Raw genomic sequence first — 17,359 nt, forward strand, 5'->3', positions numbered from 1 at the left:
TCCGGGAGGGTTCGGATATGGTTTCTACTCGCTGCGAGCCTCTTTTATTAGTTCCATATTGCAAATAGCAGATGTTTTTTTTAAGTATTTGGCAGAAAATCTAAAATCATAACTTTTTGGAGTTCAGCTGATGCAGCCATTCACAACTTTGCCTATATTCTTTATCGAGATGTGTTCAGATCATGGAAAAGCACAAAATATCTAAATGTCTATGTGAAAGTGGGAAACATTAACTGTACAAACTCAGAAGAGTCTGAAGCTATAGATGTGTAATATAACTCCTGCAACCTCGATGGGAAGACTATGGATTAGTGATAGAGATCTGGAGTCTCCTATCAGGGCAGTCAATGGAGATGTATATTTCATACTGTATTGAAATTGGAATTCTATGTAATAATCGATGATATATAAAATAATGATGGATGTTTTTCTATTCTGTCCTTCGAGGTGAATATTGATCTGTGGTCTCTGTGTTCTCCCAAAGCAAGTAAGAAATTATTTAAGGATAGGAAGAGCCTGTATTCCAGGATTGTGGAATCCTGTACGTCTCAATTGTGTCCATCCTGTCTACATTGGAAACACAAGGTTGGCTACCTAAACTAACTAAAACTTAAATACCTTAACTTTGCAGGCCACTGGGTGGTGTGTAGTGTCAAAATGAGAAAAATTAAAACTCACTCTAGCGCCACCTTTTGGAAGGAAGTTCCCTGTAAATCAATGCCTGGCATTAATCATTTTATCGTCTTTATTGCACTAAATATGCACCACGACCTCTATTCTGCACCTGGCTCACCACATTGGGCAGAGATCATATAATGAAAATCTATGCCAGTCCCTAACTAGGGTCAGGGGATAATCCCCTGACCCTGGTCTATAGTCTCTCACTCTGCCAAACTAGTATCCCTGTGCTATGCTGAAGAGGTCCAAAAGACCGAAACAGCACTGTCCATAGCTGGGAATTTGTTCCTTTTGGAATAGAAATACTAGTTTGGCAATAAACCCCGCATCATGTCAGTAGGCGTATTAATAACATGCATGATGTTAAGGGGGCTGCCCTCTAGAGGGCGGCATACAGAGGCACTGTTCTCCTAATTACATCCTGGAGAATAGAGTTGCATATTTTTTACCCAGAGTCCCTAACTAGTGTAGATATCCATTCCAGTGCATGGATGTGAACCCGATTGAAGAAGAGGCTGAAGCCTCCAGTCCTTCCTTGTGCCAGTCGTGGTCATTATTAGGACTAAAGTATAAAAATCCAGTCTTAATAAATCTGCGCCATTGTCTGGTACATTTTTGTAGAAAGTAATATTAGCCTGAGCAGTCTCCTTCCACTCATGTTCTGTGCTTACTGGGTCTCTGCAGCCTCTGTACTGTACTCCCTCGTTACACTCAACATGCTGACTGTTCAGCCGAGTGATTGACTTTGTGGTCACATTTTCTTGAAGAGAGGGACCAGGGGGTACAGTACAGAGGCTGCGGAAGCAGAGAAAGTGATGTCCGATGATTGGCTAATATTACTTTCTAAAAAGTTTTCTAAACCCAAATTCATAGTGTCAGCACATCCCATGTGGTGCATGACATCAACCATAAGATGAACGAGGCATGAAGAGGAGGCCTTGGGACTGTCAGATGGGGAAAGGGGTGAGGCACGGTCAGTAGAACCGTTTGATCTCCCCTGGACCTCCTCTTATTATACACTGGGAGTCTGAGGAGACTCCACATTACAATAGTGTTTTGTGGGTGATGAACCTCAAAAGTTTTGGATTTAGAGCCAACCCAAAACTTTTGGGAAATTTGGGTTTAATCCATTTTGATCGGAATTGCTTTGTGCCTCCCTCGTTACGAACCGCTTTGCTGATCTCTCCCTCGTACATATAATATTTTGTCTAGAGTAAAGTCTTATCTTGTATTTAACATAGAGGTATATTGGGGTCACTAGGGAGCCGTATCTGATGACCGGTCCGTGTACCAAATATTAGGTGCCAAATTATATCCTCAAAATGAAAATAAAGATAAAGTGGGTTTCACCTAACCCCTATGACCCGGCTTTTACTTACATTTTGGCAAGCTAACACAACATTTGTACTGCAGCTGTTTGGTATTTTTTATAGGACGTGTAATCTGAGATGATTTATTACTCGACATCGGTGGCTGGAAGATAAAAGCTACCCAGAAAACCTAGATTAAAATTATTTGATAGAGTTTTAATATTGTTTCCCTTGGATTCCAAATGTTTGACAGGAGGAGATTCATGGAACTTTTCTGCCATTTTTGCAAGCAGACCTCATGCATATATTCAACAGATTCTCACCTAGTGAATAAATTCATAATCCTCTTTAAACTCTCCTATTTTTAAGGGACGGCAGAAAAACAGTTTCTCAATGTCACTCGCAGTATAATGATAACAATGGATACTCAACGGAGGAAGAAAATCTGTTTATTGGAAAGTGTAAGAAGTGAGGGACAATGACCAAATAATGGAAGACGAGCGGAAACCGATACAATGCTCATGAACCTCTAAATATTTGTACGAAATGTATCCTTGGGTATAAGTGGTTTTATAGAGAGAGGATAGATACACACGTCAAATATTCATTTCTCTGTTTATATACTTGGTGTACATTTGAAGATTGTGGCTGAATTTCCGCTCCAGGGATAGGCAGCTGTAGGTCGATAGAGTTATAGACATTTCTTCCACTGACGTTCATTGAACTTATCTGATCACCAATATTGTGAACGATTCTAATTTGCTTTCAAATCAATTGAACACACTATCAGGACAAAAGCCTTGAAAGCTGCAACTTACTCAACACAACTGGGTGGTGACACGTAGACACAAACAGGATAGTGAGCGTGTAAATGCAATACCGTGCAACTCAACTAAAGGAGAGTCACCAAGTCCACGAGTAGCAGGAGGAGAGTGTTTAGGAGGAGCGCTGTGCAGTTAAAGTGCATGGACCTCATTATAGTCTATGGGATCCGTGCGCTTTAACTGCACAGCGCTTGCAGTTGCGCTGATAAAAAGTAAGCTCCCTCGTAACAGCAAGCTGCCAGCTCTCCCGACTAGCAAAGACGAGCCTGCGGCAAATCAATGCTGGTTCTGCAGCAGGCTCCTCCTTGCTAGTTGGGAGAGCTGGCAGCTTGCTGTTACGAGGGAGCTTACTTTTTCTCATAGGAATGAATTGACCAGCGTTGATTGCCCAGTGTACAGCATTCGGCCAATCAACGCTGGTTCTGCCGGAGGCTCGTCTGTGAATTGAAGTTATAATCACCATCACATTTGTTTTCTTAGATACTGTTTTTTTTTTCTCTTGTTCCAGGATTTCACATCCCGTGACGTGCGATCCCATTGATTCTCACCTATGAATGGATTCTCAGGAGCGTTATTGTTATTTCACTGGTATATACAAGATAAGTAATGACAAAGTGACAATTTCAAACTGCAAAGTAGCAAATTGAAAGATGACACCCAATAGCTGTTACCAGCCTGCAACAAGTGCTAATACAGTGTATCTATATGTAATGTGCTATATAGACAGAGGTCACTGTATATCTGAGAGACAATTCATTCTAAATCACCAATTTATATTTCTATTGGTGAAATATTTTTTTCTAATCTGTTTTTTTTTTAAAATTCTATTTTCTGTACATGTCTAGGGGTTGTCTTCTTGCCTAAGTTTCTTGTCTACTGTGCTGACAGTATTTTGTGACATTCTTTACATCATAGCCATGACCATAGGCAGAAAAGTCTGGAGCCAAGTCATTTAGGTTTATTGGAGAGTTTTCTATGCATGCTCTGTGCGGGGGAAGGGGGGTATGAGCTGTAACATTATCTATTGTCCACAGTGGATCTAATCATGGCTCAGTGTTGTTACCTGTAAATGTATTGTCTTCTATTGTAATGATTATTGAGGAGTTAGCTTCTATTGTTATGCTTCCTGTCTTGTTAAATGCTGGTTCTGGTGACAGTAACCTATCTATCTGCAGGGCTGGGGTGATATGCTGGGTCTGGTGACAGTAACCTATCTATCTGCAGGGCTGGGGTGATATGCTGGTACTGGTGACAGTAACCTATCTATCTGCAGGGCTGGGGTGACATGCTGGTACTGGTGACAGTAACCTATCTATCTGCAGGGCTGGGGTGATATGCTGGGTCTGGTGACAGTAACCTATCTATCTGCAGGGCTGGGGTGATATGCTGGTTCTGGTGACAGTAACCTATCTATCTGCAGGGCTGGGGTGATATGCTGGGTCTGGTGACAGTAACCTATCTATCTGCAGGGCTGGGGTGATATGCTGGTTCTGGTGACAGTAACCTATCTATCTGCAGGGCTGGGGTGATATGCTGGTACTGGTGACAGTAACCTATCTATCTGCAGGGCTGGGGTGATATGCTGGTTCTGGTGACAGTAACCTATCTATCTGCAGGGCTGGGGTGATATGCTGGTTCTGGTGACAGTAACCTATCTATCTGCAGGGCTGGGGTGATATGCTGGTACTGGTGACAGTAACCTATCTATCTGCAGGGCTGGGGTGATATGCTGGCTCTGGTGACAGTAACCTATCTATCTGCAGGGCTGGGGTGATATGCTGGCTCTGGTGACAGTAACCTATCTATCTGCAGGGCTGGGGTGATATGCTGGCTCTGGTGACAGTAACCTATCTATCTGCAGGGCTGGGGTGATATGCTGGCTCTGGTGACAGTAACCTATCTATCTGCAGGGCTGGGGTGATATGCTGGTTCTGGTGACAGTAACCTATCTATCAGCAGGGCAGGGGTGATATGCTGGGTCTGGTGACAGTAACCTATCTATCTGCAGGGCTGGGGTGATATGCTGGCTCTGGTGACAGTAACCTATCTATCTGCAGGGCTGGGGTGATATGCTGGTACTGGTGACAGTAACCTATCTATCTGCAGGGCTGGGGTGATATGCTGGGTCTGGTGACAGTAACCTATCTATCTGCAGGGCTGGGGTGATATGCTGGGTCTGGTGACAGTAACCTATCTATCTGCAGGACTGGGGTGATATGCTGGTTCTGGTGACAGTAACCTATCTATCTGCAGGGCTGGGGTGATATGCTGGTTCTGGTGACAGTAACCTATCTATCTGCAGGGCTGGGGTGATATGCTGGTACTGGTGACAGTAACCTATCTATCTGCAGGGCTGGGGTGATATGCTGGTTCTGGTGACAGTAACCTATCTATCAGCAGGGCAGGGGTGATACGCTGGGTCTGGTGACAGTAACCTATCTATCTGCAGGGCTGGGGTGATATGCTGGCTCTGGTGACAGTAACCTATCTATCTGCAGGGCTGGGGTGACATGCTGGTACTGGTGACAGTAACCTATCTATCTGCAGGGCTGGGGTGATATGCTGGGTCTGGTGACAGTAACCTATCTATCTGCAGGGCTGGGGTGATATGCTGGTTCTGGTGACAGTAACCTATCTATCTGCAGGGCTGGGGTGATATGCTGGTACTGGTGACAGTAACCTATCTATCTGCAGGGCTGGGGTGATATGCTGGTTCTGGTGACAGTAACCTATCTATCTGCAGGGCTGGGGTGATATGCTGGTTCTGGTGACAGTAACCTATCTATCTGCAGGGCTGGGGTGATATGCTGGTACTGGTGACAGTAACCTATCTATCTGCAGGGCTGGGGTGATATGCTGGTTCTGGTGACAGTAACCTATCTATCAGCAGGGCAGGGGTGATATGCTGGGTCTGGTGACAGTAACCTATCTATCTGCAGGGCTGGGGTGATATGCTGGCTCTGGTGACAGTAACCTATCTATCTGCAGGGCTGGGGTGACATGCTGGTACTGGTGACAGTAACCTATCTATCTGCAGGGCTGGGGTGATATGCTGGGTCTGGTGACAGTAACCTATCTATCTGCAGGGCTGGGGTGATATGCTGGGTCTGGTGACAGTAACCTATCTATCTGCAGGGCTGGGGTGATATGCTGGTTCTGGTGACAGTAACCTATCTATCTGCAGGGCTGGGGTGATATGCTGGTTCTGGTGACAGTAACCTATCTATCTGCAGGGCTGGGGTGATATGCTGGTACTGGTGACAGTAACCTATCTATCTGCAGGGCTGGGGTGATATGCTGGTTCTGGTGACAGTAACCTATCTATCAGCAGGGCAGGGGTGATATGCTGGGTCTGGTGACAGTAACCTATCTATCTGCAGGGCTGGGGTGATATGCTGGCTCTGGTGACAGTAACCTATCTATCTGCAGGGCTGGGGTGACATGCTGGTACTGGTGACAGTAACCTATCTATCTGCAGGGCTGGGGTGATATGCTGGGTCTGGTGACAGTAACCTATCTATCTGCAGGGCTGGGGTGATATGCTGGGTCTGGTGACACTAACCTATCTATCTGCAGGGCTGGGGTGATATGCTGGTACTGGTGACAGTAACCTATCTATCTGCAGGGCTGGGGTGATATGCTGGGTCTGGTGACACTAACCTATCTATCTGCAGGGCTGGGGTGATATGCTGGTTCTGGTGACAGTAACCTATCTATCTGCAGGGCTGGGGTGATATGCTGGGTCTGGTGACAGTAACCTATCTATCTGCAGGGCTGGAGTGATATGCTGGTTCTGGTGACAGTAACCTATCTATCTGCAGGGCTGGGGTGATATGCTGGTTCTGGTGACAGTAACCTATCTATCAGCAGGGCAGGGGTGATATGCTGGGTCTGGTGACAGTAACCTATCTATCTGCAGGGCTGGGGTGATATGCTGGCTCTGGTGACAGTAACTTATCTATCTGCAGGGCTGGGGTGACATGCTGGTACTGGTGACAGTAACCTATCTATCTGCAGGGCTGGGGTGATATGCTGGGTCTGGTGACAGTAACCTATCTATCTGCAGGGCTGGGGTGATATGCTGGGTCTGGTGACACTAACCTATCTATCTGCAGGGCTGGGGTGATATGCTGGTACTGGTGACAGTAACCTATCTATCTGCAGGGCTGGGGTGATATGCTGGGTCTGGTGACACTAACCTATCTATCTGCAGGGCTGGGGTGATATGCTGGTTCTGGTGACAGTAACCTATCTACCTGCAGGGCTGGGGTGATATGCTGGGTCTGGTTTATAGTAACCTATCTATCTGCAGGGCTGGGGTGATATGCTGGTTCTGGTGACAGTAACCTATCTACCTGCAGGGCTGGGGTGATATGCTGGGTCTGGTGACAGTAACCTATCTATCTGCAGGGCTGGGGTGATATGCTGGGTCTGGTGACAGTAACCTATCTATCTGCAGGACTGGGATGATATGCTGGGGTCTGGTGACAGTAACCTATCTATCTGCAGGGCTGGGGTGATATGCTGGTTCTGCTGACAGTAACCTATCTATCTGCAGGGCTGGGGTGATATGCTGGTTCTGGTGACAGTAACCTATCTATCTGCAGGACTGGGGTGATATGCTGGTTCTGGTGACAGTAACCTATCTATCTGCAGGGCTGGGGTGATATGCTGGTCCTGGTGACAGTAACCTATCTATCTGCAGGGCTGGGGTGATATGCTGGTCCTGGTGACAGTAACCTATCTATCTGCAGGGTTGGGGTGATATGGTGGTTCTGGTGACAGTAACCTATCTATCTGCAGGAATGGGGTGATATGTCCAAGTGACAGACTCCCTTTAAGTATGGAAATACTTGATACCATGTTATTAAAAGATAGCAATCTCTATCTGCACTTCCATGACAAATGTAGGCGAAGTGTTGGTTTGCAAAGAGATGTTTAAGATACTTCTCTGCATGACTGAATATAATTATGCTAATTGATTAAATTACATTGCTACAGTCTAAGTGTTGTGCATTCCGGCGTCTGATTGGATCATTAGACTGTCTCTTGCTATCAGTTATAAAAAACGAGCCCCTGGTTTCCCGGGTTGTGATGTGCTTAAGTAACAGAGATTCACATCGCTCAGGTCTTCCTTCAGATGCACTTTTTTCCCATTTGCTACTTGATTGCTTTCTGTAAGTCTAGCAATTCACCGTCCTCTTCTTTTCCTATTGGTGTTTTAGATTATTTAGGCTTATTATCATTCTTTCCTCCCTGTAATGAAATCTGCTTTCCATGTTCTCGGAATGTACTCGCGGAGGGATTGTTCTTACACAACAACAGATCTGAGCACCTCCAGTTAGGAAACAACTTATCATAAATTAATAGTGAGAGTGAAGAGAAGAAACTTTGTAATGTAATGTAACAGCGGCGCTGTCAGCTCTCCCAGCAGGCTCAGTTTCCGACTCCTCTCCGGTTCACACTGTGCAGTTCTTGACCCTCCTTGCTTCTGTGTCTTTACTCCGCTGTTGCTCTCGGTCTAACCCATAGGGTAGGTGCAACTTGAGAGTTTACCTATGGACACTGCAGCCAATCCCAGAATGCTCCGGTCTATTTACACCCCATTAGGGATTTGCACTTGAGCAATATGGGTTCATGGTTACCCGGTTCCTGCAAGGGTTTTATGATTGTGCTCCTGATTGACTAGCCATGTATTGATCTTAGCCACTTCATGACCTGCTGACCTACTGTACATGGCTTTTTGGCTTTGATGATCTGGAATCATGACCTATCCTTGTGCCCCTGACCTTGGGACCAGACTAGACGCAACCACTCTCTTGCCTAACTCTCTAGTGCTTTGCACCATCATGTCTGGCCTTTGGCTCGATTGCAACCTACACCAAGACCACTCCTAGATGTAGTGATGTGGTGGTCTCCTGCAACAAACAACGGATCCTTGTATGGGGGTTAAAGGGTGAAAACAAGGAGACCACTTAGACAAACTCCTCAGGAGTAACCCAAAGTCAAACCAGATAGGTGCCGCCTAACAGATTTGACTTTCGAATCCACTTTCTATTGCATATATCTTAATAAAAAAAAAAAACTTTTATCTCTATTCATCAGACTAGACCTAGAAGTCTATGGAGTGGAGGAGGGAGCAGGAGCTGCACATACACTGCAGTTCCAACATTCTGCTACAAATTATAACTAAGATAACTCTTTTAACTCCACAATATCATGTAAGAGAATGAACTTAATCAATTAACAAGATGGCAGCAACCTCCTCCTATCCCTCTCCTCTCCATAGACTTCTTTGTGAGATTGGTTACACATCTGTTACTATAAGAGATGAGAGCCTGAGGGAAGCAAAAGGAAAGGAGCCGATAATGGAGAAGGAAATATTTCTTTAATAAAATATATTGAAACATTTCATCTGTAATAAAAACATAATAATTGTAGATAAAAGAAAGCAATGGTGCGGTTATACTTTTTATCGAATTTCATCTCACAAATCATGTTTTTTTTTACAGCTTATCAATATTTAAGATGAAACATTAAAATATACAAAAAACACAAAAACTAAGCCCTCCTATGGCAATATTACTGGGAAGATACAAACCGTGAAGGCACTTGGAAGGCGACGATGTCTGTAAGTGAGGAGAACGGCAAAGTACAGATAGAGATGGCAGACAGGACAACTGCTAAATAATGCAGAATACAAGTCATATCATGGCCAGGAATAATGTTACTCCTCATGTACATATACTGTACATGGCAGCTTATCCTACAGTCACCTCCAATGACAGATACACTGGAAGCTTACAAGTCTCTCCTGGGAGGCAACTGCTTTACAGTAAATCACAAGGATAAGTAACTGCTTAGGTTTGGGCACCGGTCATAGACTCCATTCTGTACTGATACATCCAATTCTGTTACTTTATTGATATTAAAAGGGATGTCCAGGCAGAACAAGTTACTAATAGTTGGGGTCTGACCACCAATCTTGGAGGTCTTATTGGTCAGACTCCCACCAATGAGGAAACGACCCCATTATACTGTGGACCAAACAACCGCCTCACTGTTCATCATTGTTTAGAGGTTAATTTCATAATTTATCATAGTTTTTCTAACTTGATAACTAGGGTTGAGACGATCTTGAGATTTCAGGATCGTTTTCAAAATCTGATCCCGATCGTGAAATTTGTTTGATTGCCGATCGGAATCCGATCCCAATTGCTCAACCCTAGTCAATGCTTCTCTATGGGAGAAGTCACTTTTAGGGTTACATAGTTACATAGTAGATGAGGTTGGATAAAGACATTAGTCCATCAAGTCCAACCTATAACCCTACAATCCCTACAGTGTTGATCCTGGGGAAGGCAAAAAAAAAAAAAAACCCATGAGGCTCCTGCCAATTGCCCTATTTCAGGGGAAAAAATTCCTTCCCGACTCCAAATCTGGTAGTCAGTATAAAAACCCTGGATCAATTGAGCTGATCTTGAGATAACCTCCGACCTCGATCCCGCTGGAAAAGATCGGGATTGGAATTCTGATCGCGATCATGAAATTTACTCGATCGGAGATCGGAATATTATCTTTTCTGATCCCGATCGATCAACCCTATTGATAAATTATAAAAATTTGCATAGCGCTTGATGTGGCAGCTAGTGATAGAGGGGTTATATGGGGGTTATATGGGGAATAATATTTTCAGGTAGTCCACTCCCTGCACAGTATCATGGGAGTGAATGATATATACCCCGACATGAGATATTGTGGGGGGCAGGGAAGGTAGTCTTGTCTGTCTGCCATTCTGACTCTCATGTTATTGACCCAACTCTACTGCTACTGCTTGTAAACGGGGAAGGGATGTGATTTTGAGTCAGAGAGCCAGGCGAGGGACAAGACTCCCGACTAGAGATGGGTAAAACTCGTGAGATTCCCTTTTGAAAATACCAATTTCATACATTCAGTCCAGATTGGAAGTGCTTTTGTTATACTAATCAGTCTGGCCTTCCCTCGCATCACCTTGACTCCTTTGTGCCATCTGTGTTCTCTGGAAGAAAGATCTTAGAGGATAATAATGATTTGTGGGTTAAGAACCCCAAAAACATTGGTGAGATTTTTGAAAAATCCTTAATGGTCCAGGCTTGTCATAAACCAGTCCGGTCATCTCCACCATCCTGAAAATGTAAGCATCAGTAGAAGACCAAAGTGCACCCACTTTCTTGATATGGTGAAGTGACTAGCCTTCCCAGAATATTGCTTCCCACATAACCCCTTTAATGGGAGCTGCTTATCTATCTACTTTCTATACACAGATACATACTGTCTTGAAATGTAGTCACAATGACACAGATGAAAAACTTACAAAAAAAAAGTTAAGACAAAAGTTACTTGCTGATTATTTCATGACCTCTGTGCAGCCCCGTTCTTAGACTTGTGATGTTACATCAGAGAGTCACCCTATGGAGATCCAGCAATGACAGTAAAGACAATAAACCTACCAACAAGTAAAAGTTGTAAAAAACATTCTCTGCAACATAAAAAAAGTCATCTATTATTAAGTACAAGAAATAGAAGGACTCCCATAGAGCGGTGGCTTTGGGACCTCGCACAATTACAATGTGAATGGACTGGAAACAAGTGATGATTGACCGATGAAAGAACATCTTACCCTCCATTAAAGTTGAACACTTTGGTTTAGACTCTTCCCTTCTACCGGCTTCTGAAGCTTTCTCCAAAAGGGTTAAATAAAAACAGTATCGCACCAGATTCCCATATGCAATGTATTTTTCATGATGCTGACATTGAGGTTCGGTGTGAAACATCTTCTAAGGAGAAAGTGTAATCACAACTACATATGTTGCTTATTGCACATTTTCCAGTATTCTATCTCTCAGAGCTGTCAAAAAGCATCACCGAAACTTCAAGAAATGTCAAGTCCCCGCTCCTAGTTCTCTTTGCCGGTATCCCAGTTCAGATTCCTTATTCCGTCTTTACCATTTATTTTAGAATTCAATACTTGCAGCTCGGGAATGCATTAAAAGCAAGTGAAATGTTAGGAGACGTGCGTAAGATCTAGACACGGAATCATTCCTGTATTGGGGGAAGGTGTTTAGTGATTCCGTGTTCCAATATTAAGTTATAATATTTTCTTGTCTAAATATCAGGCGTGTAATATTGAGAGTTTATCCTTAGCCTAGGCCATTAGGATGGGATCATGGAGGTCAGACCCCCAGGACTTGAGATGGGTGAACCGACTGGCACTTGGCAGGGTTCGACGTGAAAATTCCAAATTGCTTGTTTTTTACAAAACCAAAGAAATCGTTGATTATGTAGATAACCTGTTTCCCCTTAGTCATAACAGCAGCACAAGGCTCATATTGTGCTGCTGGTATGACGACAGGGAATAGAAATTTGACTTAGGTGAACTACAATGGCCGCCGCATTATATTCTCAGGTCTCTTCAGACCCCGGGGTATAATAGGTGGAGGACCAGGGGAAGTGAAAACAAAAATGAAAAAAATTCATGCTCACCTTCTCTTATCTCTTTTGGTCATCCTCATGGTCTCCATTGCTCTCATGTGACATCATGGACATGGGGTCACCACTGAGGCCTGTGGTTGGACCACCAAAGGTCACATGGGCAAGAAGAGCGTCATCCAGAGACTGAACCAGCACTGATCAAGCGCCAGTAACTTATCCTAAAGAATAGATATCGATATGAAAGTCTTGGAAACTCCATCTACCATGGATAATTGTGCGAGAATTGTGTGTCCATGTATCTAACACAAAATGTTGCAAAATGTTGCCAACATTCCATTCTCATCTGAAGACATATCTAAAGGAAATAGAGAAGCTGCAGCGATCTCCGGCGGTTAGAAACATTATAGACACTTGTACTCTCCTTTCCTCCCCTTATGTGAGCTCTCCCATGGCCTTTGGTGGTCCTCTTCATTCATCTTACAGCCATCTGGGTGATGACACAGACTCCAAGGGACCATTGACCCAATGCCTAAAATTGGGCCCCAGCAGCCACGTGGTGTACACCATTGTCATGGGGCTTTGACACAGGGGAATGTGAGTATCGGTGTGTATTGTCAGGGGTCTGGAGAGACCTCCAGAGTATAATGATCATTTATGACTGTGAACCTGAACAATTTGGGGTTAAAACTTAAATTTAGGAAAACGAACCTAGCTTGTTACAAAATGATTCCCTCGTCTCCACTATGGATAGGTCATTCATCAATCACATATTCCAGGACAATCCCTTTAAGGTTTATTCTGATAATTGAAATAGTGCACCATTATATCAGATTTCTTAGCAACAGAAAGACAGCATAAAACATAAACCTCCCCCACCACCTACTCACTTGTATGAAATCATATCTATAAAATGCTGCTGCATATGAGGTGGAAGTGTCCGTGTGCTGTCTGTATAAAAAGAATGAATGTTCCAATTGTACGTGACGTTACCGGGACTTGTCACACTGTAGATTAAATGCCTTAAATGCCAAGACTTGATATCAAGAATGTGGAAATGCTCCGAGTTGTCAGTGGTAACCCCCACCCTTACCCCCCTTCCAAACTTCTACCTTCTGCCCTTGATTGATGTCTCCTGCCTTACTCAATATCATTTCCAGGAGATGTCTATCAAGAACAGGCACAAGCTGTTGGGGGGAGGGGGGATCTGCTGCTGGTGCTTGGTTTATAATAGCAAATATGGAGACCTTTCCACTTATTTCCTTCACATCTATTGAGGGGTGTTAATAGGTTTTAAACACTAGAAGAGATGAAATTGCAACAGAATTGTTTGAAGCCTGGAATCCTGAAGACACCTAAGATTGCGCGAGACCTCCGGACAGAAAAGAGGTTAAGAGACAACTCAAAGATTGCTTTGCCATAGCTACGTTAGGTCAGTGGAAAAATGTTTGTAGATGGACAAATATTTTAACCTCTTAAAGACCCGGGGGTTGAGACAAAAATGATCTCTATCCACAGAACATAAGTATCAGATCATTGGGGTTTGACCATTAGGACCACCAGTAATCAGGAGATTGGGAGTGGAGCGATGGTGGGTATGTGTGTAACCAGTGACCCTTTCTATGGGGCTTCCAGAGATCTACAGCTCAAGCCAAAACCTGCGGCCAGTGGGGCTGCCAGCCATATGACACAACTCCTTTAAGGACCAGCCAAATTTTTTCTCAGTTTTTCATCCCCGTTTTCTGAAAGTTATAATTTTCCTTAGATTTATGTTGATGTTTAATGCCAGACCCTGCTTTTCTGGCCAAATGTGTCTACTGAGTGGCCCAATAGCAGAGAGGTGACAATCCTTAAAGAGGGTCGTCCAGGAGTTGGGATAACCTCAGCTGGGGTGGGTATAAAAGAGAAAAAACAATGACCTACCCGTCCCGAGTGCTCCATTTTCCAGTCCCATGCCAGCTTCTCTTATGTGCCGGAAGTCATAAGGTGCACATGACTGCTGTGAGCCCTAGCACGGGAAACGGGAGAAGGATCGGACAATGGAGCGTGAAGGATAGGTCAATACAACTGGTGGCAAGGATGGATGACATACAGCAGAGACCCTGCACCGAGATAAATTGCAAATACCACCAACTAGGCTAGCCCTTTGCACTTTGCAGACATCTAAGGTCTTGTTTTTTGCAGGACCTGTAATACATTCTGGAAACATAACATGAAATCTTCACCATCTCAGCCAGTATAACGCTCACATCTTGCAACTTATCGGTCAAAGCAAAGTAGCAGGTTGTCACTTAGTAGATACGTCACATGCCCTATTGCTCCATCTAGTTCTACCCCGAGGTTTGCAATGTATACAAAGATTTGCCAGTTGATGTTCAGGACACATTCTTTCTAAGTCCATAAAATTCCAACAAACTTTATTGATCAAATCATTAGAGCTAATGCCGACATGATGGCAATTGTATGGCAGTTATTTCCTTATGATGTCTTTTCGCTGGTAAACAGTAAACTCTAATATGATTTTCAATGCCTGTGAAATGACTGTATTGCCCTGGAACAGAAACTATTTCTAAAGTACAATGAAAAACTCGCTTTAAGCCAAAAGGAATGACTTGCTTGGCTCTAGAATGTTTACTACGGGCCAAGCAGATACAGTTAGCCATAACCCATCTGTCAGCTTACATTCGCTTCCTGCTTTGTGAAAATAAGCTCTTATTTTTAGTGCTACTACACAGGTTCAACGTCTGGAAAGAGCGAGCGGCATCAACATTACAGCCGGGCCTGCTCTCGATACATTCGTTAAGCTGCAATTCCCAAGCTGAGTGTTACATTTCACACAAAGTATTGTCAATGAAAATGGTTTTTGACATCAGTGAAACATCTGAAACCAACACAAGCCCTTAAACGTTCTAAAATTAAAATCCTGGTGCGATCCGTTACTAGCGACCGCTCAGGAACCGGGACAAATCTTCAACTGGAGCAATGCACTCTCAAAGTTTTTTAGGAATATTGGAGTGTAGCAAATACTATAAGGATTTTGTTGTGATGTTTATGTCCTATCCACAAGACCAGCACCTCTAAAATGAACCCAGTAGCCTGTTTGCCCCTGTTCTTGACTCACCATGGAGGTCCTAGATGGACAGACTTTATCGAACGACCATAGCTCCGAGCTACGCGGTTTCCGTATCTCCAATAAAACTAGATGAGAGTTATGGAAACAAGATAACCTATAACTCCCTTTCCTCTCTATGAGAGTTATTGAAACAGTGTAGCTCAAAAGGATACATTGTATTCGTAAGTCCAACCATTGGTGGTCAAAGAGGCTGAGCTGAAAGGAATTCCTGAGATGGGAGTCCAAAGGTGGGATCTGTATAGATTAGACAATTATAATATATACCATTCATGAGGAAATCCCTTTAACTTGACCCTTAAAGCATTACAAAGGAACTTTCACTATTTCAACCAACTCCAAGTCTTTGTATCCATCAATAGTTGCCACTCCATTGATTGAGACACAATCCAATATTTTTCAGTAGCCCTCTCTGATCCTGAGCAATTGAGAATTAGGCTTTGGGGGATTGCATGTTCTGCTTCTTCTACCCAATCATCAGTCACCACCTTTAAGAGACATTATAGGGAACCTCCCGGGCCACCACCCAAGGTCATGTGATCCTACTCTGCCTTCTAATCTATCAAATACTGGCCACGATTTTGATCGGTTCATACTGAACGAATGCCAAAAGATTTAGATTTACAAGAGTTCTCAACTTTTGGAACAGTTATACCCAATGGCTTGGGAATGGTGGAGGTTATAGAAAAGAATCCAACTATGGAGGAATCACTGGAGGAGAACCTATCAAACAGATGTTAAGAACTTGAGTTAGTGGTGATGGTGAAAAGTGAAGTTGGTAGAGTTGTTTGCCAGACTGACATATTGACGACCTATCCACTGTGATTGGTAGGGGTCTGATGCCCGGAGACCCCACATATATCACATATATATGAGTTCAAGGGGCTATAGCATTGAAGACCACTGTGGAATTTTCACTGGATACTGGAACAACATGATATATATATAGCAGGGGCTTTGTTTGCTGTTGCAGCTCAGTCCCCTTCACTTTAACCATGTGATTGATGACATCATCAGCGGAAAGAGGAGACCACAGCACTTCTGATCACACCGGTCACATATTGATGGTCATCGATATGTAAATCCTGGAAAAACCCTTTAAATAGGACTGAGCCAAAATACCAAACACAACCCATGGACATGCGGGCAGCAGTTTTGGATTTGGGTTGGAATTTTATAAATGTTACAATATAGCATGCTGGATAGTAAACTCTATTGTTACCGATATGTTTGGTTCTGGGGTTTTGTTACAATTCTGTAAATATTTTCCTTTACAAAGAATATCTAACCTATAAATGGGCTTGATCGGAATAGAAAACTCATTGGAAAATCCAGGGTTTAATAAGATCTCTGGCTCCAATATTCAATATTTTAGTTCAACTCAGAAACCAAAAAAAAAGAATATATATACTTTGTTTCGTTTTTTTATCTGGATCATCATTGCTCCCCATTATTACAAGTTTATGTCGGTTTATGTTCTTTGTTACTGCCGTCAAAACACTCGCCCTTGACATTCGGGTATTGATCATTGTATTCCTATCCAGACTCCTGTTAGTAGGTGATTAGGGTATTCTGCAAACAGTTTTATTAGTCAGACTGACTTGGAGAACACACGTACGTTGCAGAACAAAGTTCTTTGTATTGATTCTGCACAGCAGTATTACTTTGTTGTTGTGCTGAACAGGAGCCGAGCCGACCATCCTTCATGTGTATTTCGGCTTTTTTTCATATACTTGTCAGAGCCCTGAAAACAGTCCAATGGTTTAGGGTTAGCTGGTGCAAAAAATACTGTCTAATGATACATTGTGTACAGTATGGCGCTATACAATTGCCGTGGTATTTTGAATGATTTGTCACTTTGTTACATCTTGCAAACATAGATGATACAAATATAATGAATCTGGATACAATGTGAGGATGGAATAAGTGGTGATGTGGGTAATATGGAT

This window comes from Leptodactylus fuscus, chromosome 7, assembly GCF_031893055.1.
Source record: "Leptodactylus fuscus isolate aLepFus1 chromosome 7, aLepFus1.hap2, whole genome shotgun sequence".
Lineage (NCBI taxonomy): Eukaryota > Metazoa > Chordata > Amphibia > Anura > Leptodactylidae > Leptodactylus > Leptodactylus fuscus.